The following is a 22,362-nucleotide window of genomic DNA, read 5'->3' on the forward strand; positions in this document are numbered from 1 at the left end:
GCTTTCAGGCCATAAATAGTTGAAAGACTATTTTTACCCAGATGTTTACCGTTTCTTTTGCTCTTCCTTCTTGCCTTAAGTTCCACATTTCCCTCTAGTATCATTTCCCTTCAGCCTGTAGAACTTTCCTTTTAGTATTTCTTTAAGAGCAGGTCTGCTGGTGATGAATTCTCTTAGTTTTCCTTCATCTGAGTATGTCTTTTTTTTTTTTTTTTTGGCCTTCATTTTGAAGAATTTTTTGTTAGATATAGAATTCGGTATTGATAGTTCTTGTCTTTCAGTACTTTAAAAATGTTGCTCCACTGCCTTCTGGCCTCCATGGTTTTTGATGAGAAATACATGCTGTTTGAATCATTGCTCTCCTGTAAGCAGTACATGGTTTTCTCGGGTTGCTTTCAAGATAATTTCTTTACGCTTAGCTTTCAGCAGTTTGATTTTTAATGTGTCTAGGTGTGGGTTTCTTTGTGTTTAAATCTGTTTAGCATTCACTGAGCTTCTTGAATCTGTAGCTTTATGTCTTTTGCCAAATTTGGCAAGTTTTCAGCCATTCTCCAGATATTTTTTCTTCACCACATTCTTTCTCTTCTTCCAGTGTCGGGATTACCTCTGGGTATTTTACCACAGTTCCCTGAGTCTCTGCTCATTTTTTCCCAACCTTTTTTGTCTGTATTTCAGATTGGATCATTTCTGTTGCTCTCTTGTCACATCCCCTGACACTTTTCTCTGTCTTCTGCATTCAGCTATTGAGCCCATCCAGTGAGATTTTTTCAAATTTCTGATGTTATATCTTTTAATTCCAAAATTTCTGGGTTTTTTTTTTAATAGTTTCTGTTTCTCTGCTGAAAACCTCTGTCTTCCCATTAATTTCAAGTTCATTTATCCTAACCTCATGGATATAGTAATGAATGCTTTAAAGTTTTTGTCTGATAAGTCCAACATCTGGGTAATCTCAGGATTGGCAACTGTTGATTGTCTTTTCCCTTGAGAACTTGTCACATTTTCCTGGATCTTTGCTTATTGAGAAACTTAAGGTAGTATTCTGGACATTTTGAATATTATGTTGTTTTATGTTCTGTTTTTCTGTTAAAAACTTCTGGAGAATGGTGATTTCTTTGTTTTTTTAAAGTAGGTAGCCCAGCTATTAGACTATTCTCTTACCTTCTGTAAGTTTTAGTTTGATAATCAGTTCAGTTTTCAAAGCCTTTGCTCTGCTGTTCTGCATCTGTTCCATGCATGTGCCACTCAGGGTGAGTCTGAGATGTGAGTAGTGGTTCAGTTCTTAAAGGCTTTACTGTGTTAATTGGGAATGTCCTAAGTATACACAGCTCAGGGGTGAGCCCAGGCTTCATGTGTAAATTAGGGGATTCCCTTGTCCTGTTCTTTTTCTCTCAGGAATTCCACGCCTCCCCCCACCCCCCAATTCTTAGAATTTTATCTGTCCCCTACAGTAGTACCTCTCTTCAACTAGGACCTGCTTTTTAGTCAAAGTGGTGAGAAATAAACCCCAGAAAATTCACTCTGTGAGAGTTTAGCCAACTGAAGTTAGAGGGTATAGTCCACATGACTGTCCTCACTTATTATACCAACTGCATAGTTCACAGGTTTCTAAGACTACTCTCAAGGCTTGATAATTTGCTAGAGGAACTTGTGTAACTCACTGAAAACAAACACTTGGTTTTGGGAAGGATACAGATTAAGATTCGTCAAGGGAAGAGACACATAAGGTAGAGTCAAAGTCTAGTACCCAACACAGAGCTTCCAGTCATCCTCTCCCCGTGACTTAGGACAGTGTTAATTGTCAACATCAGTGTGTGACAATAAGCACAGAGTATTGCCACTAAGGAAGCTTACTTGAGCCTTGATGTCTAGAGTTTTTATTAGAGGGCCATCGCATTATTCAGTTTTCAGTGTCTAGCCCCTCTAGTGGTCAGCCGATACCATGTGACCCAAGCCCCCACCCTAAGTCACATTATTGGTATGTCTCAAAGCCCCCACTCCAAATTACAGTGTTACTATCTGGCTGGCCCAAGGCCCTCATAGGGCCTAGCAGTTATCTCTTAGAAGCCAAGGGCAAGGCCAGCCTTCTCTATGGGTATGGGTAAATTCTATCCTATATACTCTCATATGAGTTAGGTTTTGACTTCCCAATGTGCCAGCTTTCTTAATTTTCAGTGTTTTAAGTAGTTGCTTTTAAAAAATTGACGTATAAGTCACATACCATAGAAGTCACCATTTTAAAGCATACAGCTCAGTGGGTTTTTTGTTTGTTTGTCTTTTAAGTATATTCACCCAAAACATTTTCATCACCCTGAAAAGAAACCCTGTACTGATTAGCCACTCCCCTTCTTTGTCCCCTGCAACTCTCCCCATGCCTCAGCCATAGGCAATCACTAACGTACTTTCTGTCTCCATGGATTTGCCAATTTTGGATATTTCGTGTTATGAAATCATACACTATGTGGTCTTCTGTGACTGGTTTCTTTCGTATGTTACAATGATTTGAAGGATCATTCATGTGGTAGCATTTATCAGTACTTCATTCCTTCATTGCGGAATAATATTCCATTGTATACATATGCCACGTTTTGTTTACCCATTCATCCATTGATGGACATTTGGTTGTTTTCACTTCTTAGCTATGATGAATTATGTTACTGTGAACATTCATGTACAAGTTTGTGTGTGGGAAGTTGCTTTTTATATTTTTGTCCACAGTCTTTTGTTGTAACTAGCCAGAGAGAGAGAGAGACAGATACAGGCAGACAGGCAGACAGACATGGGCAGGCAGGAAGGCTGGCTGGCTATTGTGGGCCTGCTTTGTCTTCACCAGCACCAGAAATTCTGGTCAATTTTAAATCATGAAATTGGACTGAGCTTTAAATTCATGGAATCTTCCATGATTAACCACAAATTTCAAGCCAGAATCATGGTATTTTTTCTTTGGCTTAGAATAGAATTCTGGATTTTGGTGTAGCCTTTGTTTTCCAGTCATTTTTAAATTGCAATAAGAGGGAGGGGGGTATCACAAACAGTCTGGTGTAGGCCATTTAACACAGGTGTTTTATGACTAGGTGTTTGGAACCTCAGTGTTGACTAGTTCCATAATTGGAGCCTGTTTTTTCTACCAAATAAGTAAGTGGATGTGAATAGTACACAATAAACCAGTATGAATCCATTGGCATGGTTAAATGTTTAAGCATTGCTCTGTCCAAATGTGTAGTCAGTCCTCAAATGGAAATAAACCTACCCCAAATATTTACATCTGGTAATTACTTTATATCTGATAATTACAAGATGATATGTAGTCTGACATTATATACTATATATATATATATATATATATATATGAAGAATGCACTGCAGCATTTAGGAGTTGAAGGGATTAAGGAGACAAATAAAGAGGATGTTTTACTAGATTATGCAAGATGTGGTGGTTTGGATTAAGATGAAGAGAATAGACAGATTTGAGATCACGTTTCAGGACTTGCTGATGGATTGGATATGGGAGGTGTAAGGAAGGAGGAAATAAAACATTGTTTCTAGGCTTCCTGATTGTACAGCTGCCATTTACCATGGAGAGGAAGAACAGAGGAATAAACTGGGAAAGTGAAGAGGGTTGATTAGTAAAGAATTCGTTGAGTATATTTTGTGGATTCAGAAAAAAAGGTTTGAACCTTATAAGGGGTGAGGGGACGTATTCAAGTGTGGCGACTGGTGTTGTTATACATGTCAGGACAGCAGTTAAAAGGTAGTAATGATCTGGAGCTGTAGAGTAGGTATCTGTTTTCAGAGATTAATATCTAATACCTGTTTCGGATGTTGATGAATAAATAGTTCCAGGTATGTTATAGAATCTAAAAATATATTCTTTTCCTTCTGTGGTAATAAACTTTAACTTATAAGTCTAGGTTTGTAAGTTAGGTACTGAAGACAGGTTTTTTAATGTAAATTTTACTTTTGGAAAATTCCAAACTAAAACAAAAGTATGTATCCTCCAGCATAAATTATAAATAGTCCTCTCACCTCAGACTCTTTTGGGTTGAATTTCAGGTATTTTATTACTTCAGCATTCCAGTATGTATTTAACAGATAAGAACTAGAGAGACTATTTATGTACAGTTGGATATTCTGGTTTATTTTTAAAAACAGAGCAACTAAACATACACGTTAAGCATACATACTATTGATAAAACATACACAGAATAGTACGTAGTACATAAATCAAGTGCTTATGTACACTTTGAGACCATTCCTGCTAATCCTTAAAACGTTATCACTTGTTACTACTTCTATCCTTAGTCTGTTGTACAAGTTTTTCCTGCCAGTCAGCTGTGGCTGCCATTATTGTTTACAAATGTGCTTTTACAGAGTTAAGTTTAGGACTTCAAGCCTTCCTTCTGAAGTAACCATTGCTTTTAATAACTACCACTGCGCCCCCCGCCCCCCCAGAGTTCTTTTACCTGCTTTGCTCATTCTGTTGGCTGTATTATCTTGACTCTTTTTATATCAGCTAATAAAGAGTTTTTAGGAAAGAAGAAAATGGTATTCATTTCCTGAGACCCTATTCTTTTACTGTTTTTTGTTTTTGTTTTTTTTTGGTCTTGCCATTCATGAGTAGAAGAGGAAAGAGAAAGAAAAAAGATTCTGGGTGTTCATGAATTTATTATCCACAGATTGAGTATATTCTGAATTAGACCATTTATGAGTGGTCCCAAGGGTTCATGATGCATAATAAGTAGTAATTTTGGTGAGGCCCATATGAATTTGAATCCTTTACACCATAAAATTCGTGTGGGTGAGTAAGTTGTGCAGCTAATAAATGAGTATAGCCAACTGCCTAGCTTTTAAATAAGGTTGAGCATTACTTATTTGTCACCTCTGAAACAAGTCAGGAAGTATTTAAAAACATTGGTTCTTTATGGAAAAAGACCTGGAAAGGAAGACTAAGTGCTAGTTTTATAGTAGTATTGGCAGATTTGGGGACAAGCACGTGACTTGGATGTGCATTCCTTACAAATGAAGCCTACCTAGTTCTATTACAACATTATGCCCCTGATTAATTGTACCCCCAAAATGGGTAATCTCTTTTGCATTCCTCATCTCTTCTCCCTCCTCAACCTCTTTTCCAAACCAGTCACGTTATTTTAGTCACAGGATGATACAGCTGGAAAAGATAATTAGGATATTATAGTCATATACCATTTTATTACTGAAGAATTAAGACCCATGGAGATTGAGACTCGGCCAGGGTAGGACAACTAGCTTAGTGAAACTAAAACTCAGGCTTAACTACTTACTTTTGTTCTTTTCTTCAGTATATACTGCCTCTACATCTATAGTTCTCCCTTTCCTTCTGACTAGTATATTTGCTCTATTGTTTTTCAAATAAAACTTATACCATGTGCTAACATAGAACATTAGGTTAGTTGCTGTCTAACTGTAAATTGCTTTCTGGAAGAATTTGAAATAAAAACCCCAGCCATTATAGTAACTTGGCTTCTGAAAGGGCCAGTACATTTTTAAAGAACTTATCTTATTGGAACATTTAAGTAGATCTTTATATTGTCTTGCAGAGCTCAAAATCGTTCTCTAGCAAGGAGTTTTTCTTATGTCTCAGTCTTGTATCCCAAGCAAACTCCTTTAGAGTTGGAATTGTAAAGATCTCTGGGAACCATCTAGCTAAAATCATGCTCAATAAACATTTGCCAGATTAAAATTTTACCTCTTTGGAGGAGTCCCAGCTGCTTCTGATTAGTATTAAATGCATTTACTTAGGAACAAAATCTCCCTCACATGGTATTTAAGTATGTTTTAGCTCACCTCCCACCCAAAACTAATCCAATTACCTAATTTTTTTCCTCACCTCTTCTTATATAAAAGTATATAGCAAAGGAAATAAAGTCAACATTCTCTACTACTTTTCAGCAGAAATCTTCGCCACAGAGCAGATCATTTGACTGCAAAACTGAATTGCCTTGAGGTGATTTCACTAGAAAGAGCTCAGTTTAAGAATAAAGAACATTATTAATTAAATTGATACCATATTTATCTAAGGTTGGCTGATACCTTTGAGTTCGGCCTGCATTTTCTTTACCTGCTAATTGCAGTCTGCTTTCAAGGCTGCAAACCTTGTAGGGATGTCAAAAGGATTAATTATGAAAAAACAAACACAAAATGCTTGGATATTAACAGAAAAGAGTATTCTTATCTATTGTTATTTAGCTTCATAATGAGCTCCATTATGGAACAAAGGGAAGCTAATAAACCTTAGGGTCTATAGCTGATGGCTTTATGATGGCTCCTTGAAATTTGAAATGCATGGGAAGGATATTAAAGAATGGGGAATATTCACTGTATTCACATTAACTTTAAGCTGCTGTAATAGTTTTACTCTGCCACATAATTGAGGTACTGCAATTGTTATCTGAAATGGTTTAGACTATTTAGTTGATGTATTTTAGACACTGATATTTGGGACTAACTTGTAAAATCTAAAGAAGAAATTAATGTTTTGTGTAGCAAAGTGTTGGGGAGGGTACTAATTTGAAGAATTGTATATTCTGGGAGGTGAGGGGAAAGTTTATTTTTTGGCTTCATTGTTGCTTTGTAAAGAAAAATTAAAAGCTCTTTTTTTTTCCCTTCTTTCATTTTCTTGGGGTGCATTCCAACTCCAGAAGGTAAGAATTACTTTATTCTAAAGAAGTATTATAGAGTTATAAGGCACTCTTTTACAAGTTTAATTGAACTTTACCCTTGGTTGCATGATTTTTACTTTATAAAACTAAATAATTAGTCTAGAAACTATTACAAATAAGAGTGATATTACTATGTAAATATTGGTTGTATGTGCTTTTTTTTTGTTCTCGCAATTTATAATAATCATTGCTTGGTCATATTTTTAGAAACCCAATCTACATTTAGTTTTATTAAAATCATTATTTGACTTTCTAGCATTAGGATACCTAATATTATACAGATTAATAAATGAAAATATTTCAGAGATTGGAAATGTGTGAGCTAACACTTGCTGTGTGGCTATAAGATTGAAAATGTATGTTTATGCTCTTACTGATTTAGAGAGAATATTGGTAAATCCTTTATGGGATTGACACGTACTTAAAACAAGGCCCAGAACAGGTTAAAATTCATAGTCTGGATCTTTACTGAATTGGTTTTTTATCTGTGTTTCTGTAACATTTTAGGTACACCTCTGTTATAGCAGTTCCCATGTTATATTATAGTTACTTCTTCTAATTATCTCACTTGCCTGTGACACTAGACAGTAGAAACCATATCCATGTGTTTTCATTTCACTTGGACATGACATGCTTGGCTTTTAGTTAGAGCTTAATAAATCTTTTTAACTCCAGTTAAATTTGTATTCCATTAAGTTTGTTTACAAGAACCTGTTCATTTTTGAGTGTTAGTTTATGGAAGAAACCTTAATTCAGGTCATACAAACAGTTAAAATTATAATTTAAAAAATTTTAAAGCAGGTAAGAAAAAATTTTTTGTTTTTGTTTTTTGAGGGGGGCTTATTCTTGATTAGGTTCTTTAGGTATGAATAATAGGAACCAAATGTGAATAACTTAAGCAAAATGGGAGTTATTTGAAGAATGTGGGGTAGCTCACAGGCTCAAAGGAAAGAAACAAGCTCTGAAATAAAGAGAACTAAGGTAGCTGCAGAGATCAGGTAGCTCAAACTAATGGATGGGCTCATCAAGGCACTCCAGCTGGGATGAATTAGTCTATGTCTACTCTGCTCAAGGTTAAAAATTCAAAGAAGAGTGAACCTGGCTGGCCTAGTGTCCAGGGATGGTGAGGCATCTTGATGGACAGTCCTACAAAGACTATTTCCAGTGGGGTAAGGCATAGTTCCCCAAAGCAAGATTGCACATTCTTTCCAGAGGAAGACAGAATATATATTGACCAGGCAGAAACAACAGATGTCCACTATGTTGCTTACTGTAGAAGATAAGAGTACAACAGAAAAACTTAAGCCACAAGCAATTGTAAGAACTCGTTTTTTTTTTTTTTTAATAAATTTATTTATTTATTTTATTTTTATTTTTGTCTGTGTTGAGTCTTCGTTGCTGTGCACAGGCTTTCTCTAGTTGCCGTGAGCAGGGGCTACTCTTCGTTGTGGTGCGCGGGGTTCTCGTTGCGGTGGCTTTTCTTGTTGCGGAGCACAGGCTCTAGGCACGCAGGCTTCAGTAGTTGCAGCATGTGGGCTCAGTAGTTGTGGCTCACGGGCTCTAGTGCACAGGCTCAGTAGTTGTGGGGCACGGGCTTAGTTGCTCTGCGGCATGTGGGATCTTTCTGGACCAGGGCTGAAACCTGTGTCCCCTGCATTGGCAGGCAAATTCTTAACCACTGGCCCATCAAGGATGTCCCTAATTACGATATATCTTGGTGTTGGACTATTTTGAGTTTATCTTATTTAGATTTCCTGAGCTTCCCGCATATGTAGGTTTATTTTTCACCAAATAAGAGTTTTTCAGCCCTTAGTTCTTTGAATACTCTTTCTCCTTTCCTTCTGAGACTCTGATGATGTAAACTTTGAATGTTTTGTTATTATCAACTCCCTGAGGTTCTGTTAAATTTTTTCAGTTTTATTTTTCTCTCTGTTGTTCACATCAGGTAAATTTTATTGATCTATCATTAAGGTCATTGACTCTGTCCTCTGTCATCTCCATTCCACTATTGAGCCAATCTAGAAGTTTAATAACAATTTAATTTTCAAAGCCTTTGTTGTGCTATTTTGGTCTTCTTGTTTTATTTGGTGACACAGAGTCTCTTAGTGATCTCTGCTGCATCTTTCTGAAGGAGTGGGAGGAGTTTCCACAGAACAGGCTGCCTGATGGCTCTAGATGTAGGGAAAAGGGAGTCTCCAGCTTGTAGGGACAGAGAGGCCTCCTGGGCCATATGCTTGTGATGGGGGACTCCCCGCCCTACCCCCCACCACTGGGTTGCTCAACATCTCAGGGGAGGGAACTAGTAGTACCAGGCCCAGGAGGACAGAAAGGCTTCCTGGGCTGGGCTGCTTCTTGTGGTTTGATCCCACTCGCTGGTGCCACCTTGAGCTTCCTATTTTAGTCTTTATTTTTGAGGCTTGAGGGAAGATACTCGCAGTCAAAGCCATTTAATTATACGAGCTTTACTGTAACTCTAAGTTACTTCTGTGAGTTGGAAAATGCCAAGAATTGGTAAAATTCATGGATCAATTGACTACTTCAAAACTCTGAATCTCGACATAAATGGCTATGTCAAGACCGACAGCTCTTGTTCAAAAGCAGAAAATAATTGTAATCAATAGCTTTGGCTATTTAGGTGTATAAACTATATTGCTAAATGAACAAGATTACCAAATAGAACAGAGATAGAAAATTAAGCAAATTCTTATTTTTTGATGTACCTAATCAAATTTGTTAAATTTTATTCTTTCCATAGCTCATTTCTTTCAGGATTATTTCTGTAACTTATATTGACAAGTATTTTATTTTCAGTTCCTGTTTTCCTCACTAATTCTTCTTTTACCTCAAAGAATATGTCCTCACATGTAATCCTCTGTATCTCTTTAGTTCAGAGATTTATGGCTGTTTAGGAACTTGGCTCAACCAGTTAAGAAATGTTAGCATCCTGATCAGCTGAAATAAAGGCAGTTGATATTTCTTTATATGCAGTAGTTAGAGTGACAAGCACTGTGTTTGTCTTAAAGTCTACTTTTTCTTACCTCTTTCTCATCAGACTGAAAAGCAACATGCTGTAGTGAACGAATAGTGGAAATGGCCATGGACTAAATAAGATAGGAGTCAAGTACTTTATGTTCCATATATTTACTTTAAAATAAGTAATAGAAACACTGGACTCTTTTTTTTCCTCCCCCCCCCCCTTTTTTTTTTTTTAAAGACAGGGTTTTTTTTTAACTTTTTTTAAAAAATTTATTTATTTATTTATTTATGGCTGTGTTGGGGTCTTCGTTTCTGTGCGAGGGCTTTCTCTAGTTGTGGCAAGCGGGGGCCACTCTTCATCGCGGTGCGCGGGCCTCTCACTATCGCGGCCTCTCTTGTTGCGGAGCACAGGCTCCAGACGCGCAGGCTCAGCAGTTGTGGCTCACGGGCCTAGTTGCTCCGCGGCATGTGGGATCTTCCCAGACCAGGGCTTGAACCCGTGTCCCCTGCATTGGCAGGCAGATTCTCAACCACTGCGCCACCAGGGAAGCCCTTTCCTCCCCTTTTGAAGCGGTTTTGCTAATTTCTTACTGGTAGTGGACAAGCCATGCTTTTTAAAAAACAGTAGTGGGAAAAAAAAGACAATAATAGGAAGGTGAAGAGAATGAAGATTTATAGTGAAGTATTAAAAGGATAGAGAGGGGCTTCCCTGGTGGCGCAGTGGTTGAGAGTCTGCCTGCTAATGCAGGGGACACGGGTTCGGGCCCTGGTCTGGGAAGATCCCACATGCCGCGGAGCGGCTGGGCCCGTGAGCCACAATTGCTGAGCCTGCGCGTCTGGAGCCTGTGCCCCGTGACGGGAGGGGCCGCGATAGAGAAAGGCCCGCGCACCGCGATGAAGAGCGGTCCCCGCACCGCGATGAAGAGTGGCCCCCGCTTGCCGCAACTGGAGAAAGCCCTCGCACGAACCGAAGACCCAACACAGCCAAAAATAAATAAATAAATAAATAAATAAATAAGAAAATCCTTTAAAAAAAATAAAATAAAATAAAATAAAAGGATAGAGAGAGTATATAAGCACAGTTTCTGAAGAATCTTTTTTTGTTTCTATGACCTCCCTCTCCATGCTGTTCCTAGATTACTCTTACTTGTTTCGTGCCCTTTCACTACTCTGTTAATCCAAACTTCTCATTTTGTGGTCCCAACTGGACCTGTTTGAAAGTTTTCCTGCATACCCTTTTACCCTTTCTCCAGTGGGTTTATTTCTGTTTGTTTCATGGCATGTTTGGGGAGGAAAATAGTTTGAAGAAACTAATTCACTAAAGGATAGATAAGTCGGATGCTACTTTTTAAATTTAAAAACTACATTTATGTTATTTCTTTTTAAAAAGTAGGTTAGTTGTTAACCCAAATGAACTTCTCTTTGGAAGAATGCAGGTAGTATGACCAAGGGAAGGCAAGCAAAAGGTTTTAACGAAAGTGTTTGTAAGAATACAAAAATTTTCAGTGAATTTAAAGCCTACCAAGACTAATAATTTAATGATTTCTAAACTCACTATTTTCCATCATAAGGGTGCTGTTGAGTTCAGTTTTGTTTTGTGTACTCTGTCAGGTAAGCATGCCACAAATCAGCTGTTGATTTTAAAGTTATGTGGTGCTGATTTGTTTTAGCTAGTATGTGGATAATGATTACTGTGTGTGTGTGTAGATACACGTATATCACATGAGTGAAAGATTCTAAGTTTATTGTCTTTTTACATTTAATATTGACCTGAAATAGGGTTTAGTCAAGCATCTGTTTGGGGAACTAGATAATTCTGCATTTCTTTTAACCTTGAAAGTCTGAGTCCATTATTTAATCCTACTGAAATTCAGGGGATTGAACTTCGAAGGACAGAGTGTATAATAGTTGAGTCAGGGATAGGGAAGCCGATTATGTCTTAGTTTTGACAAGGCTATTCTGTAGGAAGGAGTACAGAAAAATGAACAAGAGATTGGGATTAAAGTCAAAATAAGGCAGGGTTATCTATTGCAAAGTGCTGTATGTCTAGGGTTAAATAAATTAGACTGACGATGTCGCTTAAAGCTCTTTATCAAAGGCTTGAACTGGGGATAATAAATGTTAGAAGACATTGGTGAATTTTGAGGATGGATTGTAAAAGTTTTTTATATTAAATTTCTTTAGCTTGGTTGCAGCGGGGGAGATGCCAATGAGGAGAAGAGAGACCAAAAATCTGAAAAAGACTTCAGGGTTTCATGAAGAGTCTTAAAGTACTTGAAGGGCTGTCATATGGATTAGTGAAGAAATAATGTTAAATTTGTTTCCCCCACTTACAAAGATAGTTTATTACAAGGTCATTTTAGCAAATTCAGACAATAGAGAAAATCACAGAGAGGAAAGAAAAGATCCTCCTAAATTTTTCCACCATGATAACCACTGATTTACATCATAAAATCAGGGCTAAAAAATGGAGTTAGAGGAAGATGTTAGAGGCTTAACTGTTAAGCGTTAACTCTTAAGATGTTAAGAGTTAGAGGCTTAACTTAAGGAAGAATTTATGAATATTTGGAAATGCTTGAGGACATAGTGATTCTCCACCACATTATATGCTTGTGCAAAAGACTAGATGATTAACCTGTTTATGACGTTTTAGGAGGGGATATATAAGCATCTGTAGGTAAATGGACTAGATGACCTATGAAGCTCCTTGTCAACCTGTGGATTTTATCTGATTCTTGTCTGTAGGTATTTGCACCTGAGAGATGGTTATGTAAAGTGAGAGTAAGATAAAGAATGATCAAAAGTTGTAGGATTTTATTCGACCCAGTAATTCCACTTCTGGGTATATACACAAAAGAATAAAAAGCAAGGACTTGAATAGATAATTTTACACTGGTGTTCATAGCGGCATTATTCACAGTAGGCAAAAGATGGAAGCAACCCAAATGTTTATTGACAGATGAATGGATAAACAAAGTGTGGCATATACATACAATGGAATATTTTTCAGCCTTAAAAAAGAAGGAAATTCTAACATATTCTACAACATGCATGAACTTCAGGACATTATACTAAGTGAAATAAACCAGACACAAGAGGACAAATATTGTATGATTTCACTTACATGAGAGACCTCAAGTATAAGTCATATTTATAGAGACAGAAAGTAGAGGGTGGTTGCCAGGGGCTGGTGTAGGGGGGAAATGGGGAGTTGTTTAGTGGGTGTAGAGTTTCAGTTTTGCAAGTTGAGAAGAGTTCTGGTGCTTGGTTGTGTAACAGTGTGAATGTACTTAAGTGGAAGTGAACTGTACACTTAGAAGTGGTTGAGATGGTAAATTTTATGTTATCTATATTTTCCCAAAATAAAGTTGTAGGATTTTGTTGTAATTTGAGTAGGGTACATTTTTATCTAATGTGGGAGAAACAACCACTGTATTTTATTAGTAGGAAATAATAAGACATTTGCCTAAGGTAGAGGGGATGAGCAGAGGTACTTCTTTAAATTTTTGTAGAAGGTAGTAAATGTTTATCTTGCCCTGTTAAATTTAAAATCTAAGCAGTGATAGAAGATTGTGGAAGAGTGTGAGTGTGAATTTTTTTAAATTTCTGCCTACAATGTGATGATACAGAATTGGTGTAACAAGTGAGTAAATTCTTCAAGAGGGCCAGACGGACCTTTAGAATTAGGAGAGCTATAGACAAGATAAAGAAAGGTAAAGATTTTTACTGAGAGTTGATGGGCCTTGTATGTTTATGAACCCTTTTGCAGACTTCACTTACAGTTTTATTTGTATCCTCAAGCTCCAGAAAGAAACTAAAAATGAAAGAAAACAGTAGTGAAAATGTCCAGACTTTCTTTCAGTGGAGAAATTGGTGTGATTAGTTATGGGAAAGGTTATCAGTTAATTTTTAGAAGAGATCTTTAGTAAGTTCTAAACCTAAGTTTCTGATTTTGTTCAGTTCCTGAATTGATAGCAAATTTGCAATTGTGGCTAAAATTTTTACATTACTGAACATTTAAAATCTGTACCAACTTGCCTCATCTTTCTGGTGAGAGGGAAATGTTAATTAATCATAAATGATAATATAGTGTGTGTGTGCACATGCGCGCACGCACACACTAGGAAATAAAAAGTCATATCATTTGGCTGCACTCAGTCCCAGTTCATTTATTTTTACATTAAAATGTAAGAATGTGTGCTTACGGAAACTTCCACTTTTTTTTTTTATATCACCAGCACTTAACCCCCGTGCAGTTACACAGTAGCTATTCTGTAAATGTTCAATGAATGAGAAACCAAGTTCGCTTCTTTTCCACATCATCTTTTTTTAAAAACTTTATTGAGGGGCTTCCCTGGTGGCGCAGTGGTTGAGAATCTGCCTGCCAATGCAGGGGACACGGGTTCGAGCCCTGGTCTGGGAAGATCCCACATGCCGCGGAGCAGCTGGGCCCGTGAGCCACAACTACTGAGCCTGAGCGCCTGGAGCCTCTGCTCCGCAACAAGAGAGGCCGCGATAGTGACAGGCCCACGCACCGCGATGAAGAGTGGCCCCCACTCGCCGCAACTGGAGAAAGCCCTCACACAGAAACGAAGACCCAACACAGCCAAAAATAAACATAATAAATAAATAATAAATAAAAATTAAAAAAAAACCAAAAACTTTATTGAGGTGTAGCGTACATACCATAAAGTTCACCTGTCTTAACTGTACAGTTCAGTGATTTTTAGCAAATTTACTGAGTTGTGCAACTATCACTGTAATCCCCAGTAAGATTTTTCATACGTGTATACAGTTAATACTAGTTCCCACTGCCAGCCTCTAATCTACTTTCTGTCTCTGTAGATTTCCCATTTCTGGACATCTCATATAAATGGAGTCATATAATATGTGGTCTTTTGAGGTTAATCCATGTTGTAGCACTTACTAGCACTTCATACTTTTTCATTGGTCCATATTGTTTTTATAGACTTCTTGTATATATTGCATATTTTTAGCTTTTTATTTATTTATTTGGGTTATTAATTTTAGACTTAAAAGTCGCAAAAGCAGTACAAAGAATTTTTATATAACTTTACCTAGATTCCACAAATGTTAACATTTTATATACTTTATCTATCTAGTTTGTGTTTCTGAAATGTCTGAGAATTGTAGACATGCTGCCCCATTCACATTTAAACACTTGAGTATACTTTCTAAAGGCAAGTATATTCTTTGACATAACCACAGTGTAACTATCAAAATCAGGATATTAATATAATATTACTTTCTAATCAACAGGCTTTATTTAAATTTGATAATTCTTCCACTGATGCCCCAATCCAGGATCACACATTGCATTTACATTTAGTTTTCATGTATCTTTACAGTCTCCTTTAATGTGGGAACATTCTTTTAGTCTTTGTCTTTCATGAGCTTGACATTTTTGAAGAGTTCAGACCAGCTATTTTGTAGACTTGTCCTTCAGTTTGGATATATCTGATGTTTACTCATGATTAGATTCAGGTTGTACATTTTTGGCAGGAATGTCACAGAAATGATATGTAATTTTCACTACATCATATCAAAAAGTGTGTGATTTCAGTTTAATCCCATTATTGGTGTTGATTACTCTGATCCCTTATTTTATGTGATGTCTGCCAAGGTTCTCCACTATAAAGATACAATTTTTCCTCCTTTGTAATTAACATCTTGTGTGTGGAGGGAGATACTTTGAGACTGTGTAAATATCTTGTTTCTCATTGTATCTTTGCCCACTGGTTTTAGCATCTCATTGTTAGTTATCTGTTGCTGCTTAACAACATTATCATAGATTTAGGAGCTTAAAACAACACACATTTATTATCTCAGTTTCTGTGTGTCAGCAGTCTGGGCGCATGGCTTTACTGGGTTCTCTGCAAGGCTGCAGCCAAGGTGTTGGTTCTTATCTGAAGGCTTAATTGGAGAAGGAACCACTTCTAAGCTAGGTGGTTGTTGGCAGGATTCAGATCCTTGGGGTTTATCAAAATGAGGTGATTCAGTTCCTAGCTGGCTGTTGGCTAGAGGCTACCATGGGTTCTTTGCCACTTGGGCCTCCCCAACCTGTATGCTTCCTTAAAGCCAGCAAGGGAGAGTCAGAGTCACTTTGCAAGGATACTACAGTCTTTCTCGTAATGTAGTCACTGTTCTGCCCGCTCTGCTGTATTTTGTATTGGTTAGAAGCAAGTCACAGGTTTCACCTACATCAAGGGGAGGGGATTACACAGGATATACCAGGAAGTGATGATAATTGGGGGTCATTTTAGAGTATGTCCACCACAACTTCCACTGATAATACTTGCCTGCAGTGTGGTGGCCACATACGGTGATTTTCTAATTCCATCATTTCTTTGTTAGTTGGAATTACACTGCAAAGAATTCTCCCCCATTCATTGATTTGTTCACTTATTTATATGAGTATGAACTCATAGATTCTTCTCTTATTCTGTGGGTTATGATTTTCTATATTCATTTATTTTATTGCTTAAGTAGAAAGTAACAGTTTAATCCCTACACAAAGAAGTCTTTAGCATGGGTGCCTAAACAGATTTGTAGTATAATGAATCATTTATCAAACATACTTTAGATTAAAGGTAAATTTTAACATGTAAGCTATTCTGTAATAGGTTTGCAAAGCCTTTGTAATTCTATTTGAAAATATACTTTGATGTAACAAACTTTTTGCGTTATTATCAAAATGTCATGATTGCTTTTATATTGATATTCTTCAAGGGAATAGCTGATTTTCCCCCTAAAGATCATTACCCTATAATTGAAATGATTAAAAGTTTTGGTGATGCAATCTAAACATACTCATTCTAAAACCACTGAATCCTCCCAGCTCCTTCATCTTTGGCTTGTCTCTTGATCTTTAAATGTTACATATAGGTATCCCTATTCTTTGCATTTGTGGGCATCTGTGACTGACTCTCTTTTTGAGTGTGTCTCTTCTTGTACAATACTTGGTCAACAAATACCTTGCTATTCATTGTGTCTTTTCTCTTTGGAAGTCTTGCACTTCAGTCTATATATAGTCTCCCTGCCCCCTTACCGGCTGTTCTAGTTTTTGTTTTGTTTTAAATAGCATGCCCTGTGAAAAGGAAGTGATTTTGAAAAAGAGCCTTACTCTGTTTCAGAAGTTATATTGTTTTAATAACTTATTCATATATTTTGGACTGTTTAATATTTTTGTAAAAATGATTCCTGATGACCAAAAAAAGGTCAATCAGTAATGAAAAAAATGTACACTAGAAAAATATCCTGAAATTCACTAGCCAGGAATAACCATTGTTTATTGCATTTAATTGAAGAAACTAAAAAAATTGCTAATTTTTTCACTGAAGATTATAAATATACTTCATTTAGGATATTAATTCCTAAATAATCTCTGAAGTTGAGGGAGAAGAAAATAGAAAAATTCTGAAGGTGTGTTGTCATTTTTAAAATGAAAGTTGAAAAAAATAGAAAGCATTTGCGTTTCTCTTATATCACTATAATTGCAACTGTTTACTTTTTTTTCTCTAAACATTTCTCCATTCCTGAATTTTTTTATTTCTTTGTTGGCTAGATTTAAGTTTGTGGGTGGTCTTTTCCCTGAGTTCTCATGGGCTTGATATCTTTCTGTTGCTTCTTTGTTTGAATGACATCTTGGCTGGATATAAATTTTTTACTGTCCGGTATTGAGTATTGCTAAGAAAGCAGATGTTCCTTGCATTATACAGGGCTTATTAGTCAGTTTTTGCTGCATAACAGTCTTTAATTTCAGTGGTTTATAACAACGAATAGTTCCTTTTCTTCTTCATGTCTTTAGAGGAGCTGGGACTCAGTTATTGTTGCCTTGTCTTGGCTGTAGGCTGTGGGTTCTCTTTTCTCCTGGAATCAGTGGCCTGCTCTTGTGGCAGTCAGGAGTAAGTCAGACTATGCAAGCACATGTTAGCCGCTGTTTCTGTCATTTCTGTTATCATTTCACTGATCAAGTCTTATGGCCAAGCCCAACATCAGTGGGGCAGGGAAATAAATATATTTTCTTTACTGTAAGGTGGCATGATAGAGGGAGTGAATGATGAATTAAAAACAGTAATTCATTCTGCCACTTTTCTTTTCATGCCTAGATCTCAGCTTGATTCTTTCTTAGTCCTTGAAGTTTAAGATTTAGAAAAAAGTTAAGAAATATTTCTGAGTATCTTGGGTACTTGAGTTCGTCTGTACAGGTTTAGTAGTACTTTGCCTCTTCTTACATCATTCAGTATACACTGTGGATTCATAAACATAATATTTTCTCATTGGTAGGAGAGAGTTGTCACCTTTGAATATCCTACACTTTTCTTCTGCATCCTTTTCATACCTCTGTCAATATCAATGCTTTTGACCTAGATGCTTTGTCAGTTAAGGTATTTTCAGTTGTAAATAACAGGAAATGCAATGTAAACTGGCTTAAACATCAAAGGAAATTAATTGTGTGATGTAAGTGAAAAAAACCTGGCAAAACTTGATCCAGGTGCTCTGGCAGTTTGATCAGTATCTCAGCTCTGCTTCCTTCATTTTTGTTCCATTTTCATCAGGCTCATCCATCATAGTTGCAGAATTATTGTTTATAGATCCTGGAGCCTATATGCTTTCGGGTTTGAATATAGAAGAGAAGAGAGAATCTGCTTCCCAGAGCTTCAGCGAAATCACATGCTGCTGAATCTGGCTGGCCCACAATGGAGTCACATGTTAAATTAAAACTTTTTCATTACAATATATGTAGTTATAAATGATATGTATTTAGGAAAAGTATTGGATGCTATACAACATTGGCATGGCTTCCTTAAACAGGGTACATTAAGGCTGAAATCTGAAGAGTGAATTAATTGGAGCTTGCTAGGAGAAAAGGTGAGGGTTATCTTTACAAGCAGAAGCATTAATTAGTACAAAGGCCAGGAAGTCAGGAGAATTGTAAGTTACAAAATGGAAAGAAGGCTAGGGTAGGCCAGAGCGGAGAGGATGGGGGGGATCAGGTCACTTTGATAATTCTGGACTTTATTCTAAGAACATTGTGATATCATGGATGAATTTTAAGCTGGGCAGAGGTGGCACGATCATACTTGTTTTTATTTACTTTTTTTTTTTTTTTTTTCTTTTGGTTGGGTTGGTTGCTGTGCGCGGGCTTTCTCTAGCTGCAGGGAGTGGGGGCTACTCTTTGTTGCCGTGCGCAGGCTTCTCATTGCAGTGGCTTCTCTTGTTGTGGAGCACGGGCTCTAGGTGCGTGGGCTCAGTAGTTGTGGCATGTGGGCTCTAGGGCACGTGGGCTTCAGTAGTTGTGGCACGTGGGCCCTAGAGTGCGCAGGCCTCAGTAGTTGCGGCACATGGGCTCAGTAGTTGTGGCTCACCGGCTTAATTGCTCTGCGGCATGTGGGATCTTACCGGACCAGGGATCGAACCTGTGTCCCCTGCATTGGCAGGCAGATTCTTAACGACTGCGCCACCAGGGAAGTGTCCCATACTTGTTTTTAAAAGGTCACTCTGGCTTCAGAGTGGAGAATTGATGGGGGTGAGTGAAGTTACTGTCACTTGAGATAGTTAGGGAACACTGGAACATTATGAAACTGGAATGGGGGAGCAAGTTGTTAAGGTAACTACCACAGTTACTGAGTCACTTCTCTGTGACATACACTTTATATATGAATTGAGATTCTGCACAAATTACAGATTAGATGGTATTTCCTCAGTTTCACAGATGAGAAAATTAAGGGTGTTTACAGTGACTTGCCCATGGCCACACTCAGATATGAATTCACATTGGTATGAATACATAAATCTGGCTCTTTTGGCCACACAGTGATGTCTCTTTTCATGAGTTGCTACGTTTGTTTCCTCTGAGCAGTGTGATTATAGGCCTCAGGTCTTTCAGCCCTGCTGGCTACTGCTAAGGAACCACTTTTACTGCGGAGAGAATTAAATAAGGCTGTTGACAGCATGACTGAAGTTACTTTTGTTCTTGGGCCTTGTGTATGTTTCCTTCGTGGGGTAGATCAGCATAAAATTACAGCACTGTACTTGTTCCTTTCCTTGAGAGCCGCCCCCAAGCCCTGCTCCAACGCCAGTCTCCTGAGCATGGACAAAAAAATTAAAAGCTAAATTATCTTATGATAGTTATGTAATATTTTGAGGTGTTCTTGCTTCAGCTGCTTCAGGTGTCAGGACTTAACCCCATATTATATTTACTTGACTTTACGTCAGTATGATCTCCTTAGTACCAGTGTTTTATCACTTACGAAGGTGATGCCTGTTCCTTCAAGTTATTCAGTTATTTTTATTTAATTATATCATTCTGGAGTTACTTCCCTTGAAGGTATATTCCTGCCATCATGGGCAGTGTAGCCTATTTTACTTCTCTGCCATTGCTTCATTATTCATAAAAATAAACTCTGCAAGGATTCTCTCGTTTTTTATGTTTTCTTGAAATCAAATCTATATTATTGTTTTAAACAGTATAGTGTTCTGTGTATCTTGTGGGTTTTTCGAAACTTTATTTCCTTCAAAGGAAAATTACACCGGCTTTGCAAGGAAAATATGATGGTGTCTGTATCTCTGTTACCACATCTTTTCACCAGATGTACATGTGTGCCATTTGCTTTCATTTTTATGGGTTTTACTGTAAGGAGGTTTTGTTTGTTTTGGTTTGGTTGAGTTGGGATTTTCTTGTTTGTTTTTTTGGCTTTTTGTTTGTTTGGTTTTGTTTTTGGTTCTAGGTACTAAGCCCTAGAAGAGATTGTTTCTTTCTCTCTGACCTAATAAAGTACTTTATATATACAAGCCTGTGTTCTCGATTCTATAATTCCAAAATCCAAAATGCTTGAAAAAGTGTTTTAGTCTTTTGGTACCAAACTTCATTTGTCAACAACACCTTCTCTTGAAACTGACATGAAACTATGTGTAGTCTTTGTTTTTCCCACTTAGTGTGAATATTCATGTGTTTCACTGCGTTTGGTTATGGGATTGCTGCCCCTAATCTCTCTGGTGATATTACATAGTATACGGCATATCATGTTGCCTTTCTAAAATCCAAACAGATTTTTATGTCTGAAACATTTGGCCTTAAGTGTTTGGGGTCAGGGATTGTGGACTTATGTCTGTATTGGTAGCACTGGTTACAGGTGCTTGTGGCAGTTTATTCCCTTGTCTGTCTTTCCCATTAGACTTTGAACTAAGAAAGCTTTCCTCCTTGGCCCCACAGACCCTAGTTTATTGTGTACTTAGTAAACAGTACTAAACAGAGTTGGTACTTAATATTGAAATTGAATACCAAAAATTGGGGCAAAGCTTTACCCAGATAGGTTATTGAACTACAGATTATAGCATGTTTTCTTTTCACTTGATTATATGTTCTTTTTAAACAGTCTCTTTCCTGTTCTGCTTCTCTTTTCTTTCTTCTTACTGGAATCTTGGCTTCACCACTGACTAATCACTGTGTGATCTTGAACAGCTTACTTAACACCTCAATACATTCGTTTGTTCATTTGTAAAAATGGTGTCATAATTTTGCTTACCTCAAAGGATTGTTGTGAGGGCTAACCAGAATGCTTCCTGGAATTTAGCACTCCTTTTGCTGTTAATGTTGCTGTTATTGATTCATATCCTGTTGGTTACCTTACTAACATATGGTGAACCATCCTCTTATTGACTTTGAGGTCATTTTTAGTGTTTTGACGCTTTTAACAATGCTGGAGTTAATCCTTGCATAGATGTCCATAAGTCTTTGTGGCCTTGTTTTTGTAAGATAGATTGAAGTGGGATTGTTGCATCAGTGGCCCCTAAAATTTTTAATTTTAGTGGGTATTTGCATGTTACTTTCTTAAGGCAGAATTGAGAAATGGGGGGGTAGGGTAGCAGTTTTCAGTCCCACCAACAGTCTATATAAGAGTGCTCATTTTCCCATAACCTTACCAGCAATGGATTTTATCAATTCATTTTTAAAAAGTAATTATATACTCACGGGAAATTATAAAAATAGTCCCATGGATACCTCACCCCGCTTCCTCCAGTGGTAATGTCTTATATAACTACAGTACAATATCAAAACCAGGAAACTGACCTTAGTACAGAACTGCTAACAAAGACCTGAATATATTTGATTTTTCCGAGTCTGACCAATGGTGTCTCGGTTTCATTTGTTTTCCTTTAACCACTGTAAAGTTCGTGCAGCTTTTCATGTATTCTGTTGGCCATTTATATTGCATTTTCATATCCTTTATCCATTTTTTCTAATTGGTTGTTTGTATTTTCCTAGAAAGCTCTTTTAGGTATGCTTGGTATAGTTTTGTTGATGATTTTTTTTCCTGTACAGAAATTTTTATTTTTATTTAGTTATTAAGGTTTTCTTTTGTGGTTTGAGGGTTTTTCTCTCTTATGTAGAAAGGTTGCTCTATCCTGTAGGTTATACTGTTTTCCTTCTACTTTTTATATTTTGGCCTTTAATCCATTTGGAATATGTTTTTATATAAGCTGTGAGAATTAATTATTTAATTATTAAATAAACTATTTTATTTAGGACTCTCTCGGTTGCTTGTGACTTAAAACCTCAACAAAATTCCAAAGGTGGGACTGTTTTAAGGCAAGGCTGGGTACATTGGCATAACTAATATTGCTTAAAAAAAATGTTGCTGTTTTCCTCTTTTCTCAGCTCTGCCTT

The 22,362-nt window shown here is 37.1% G+C and overlaps 1 protein-coding gene across 2 annotated transcripts in view; it reads left to right on the top strand.

The window, feature by feature from the left end:
- ASXL2 (ASXL transcriptional regulator 2) overlaps positions 1 to 22,362 on the top strand; it is a 279,668-nt gene that overhangs the window by 200,849 nt on the left and 56,457 nt on the right. The gene's annotated exons all lie outside the window — the stretch shown is intronic.

This window comes from Balaenoptera acutorostrata, chromosome 12 (genome assembly GCF_949987535.1).
Source record: "Balaenoptera acutorostrata chromosome 12, mBalAcu1.1, whole genome shotgun sequence".
NCBI classification, from domain to species: Eukaryota; Metazoa; Chordata; class Mammalia; order Artiodactyla; family Balaenopteridae; genus Balaenoptera; species Balaenoptera acutorostrata.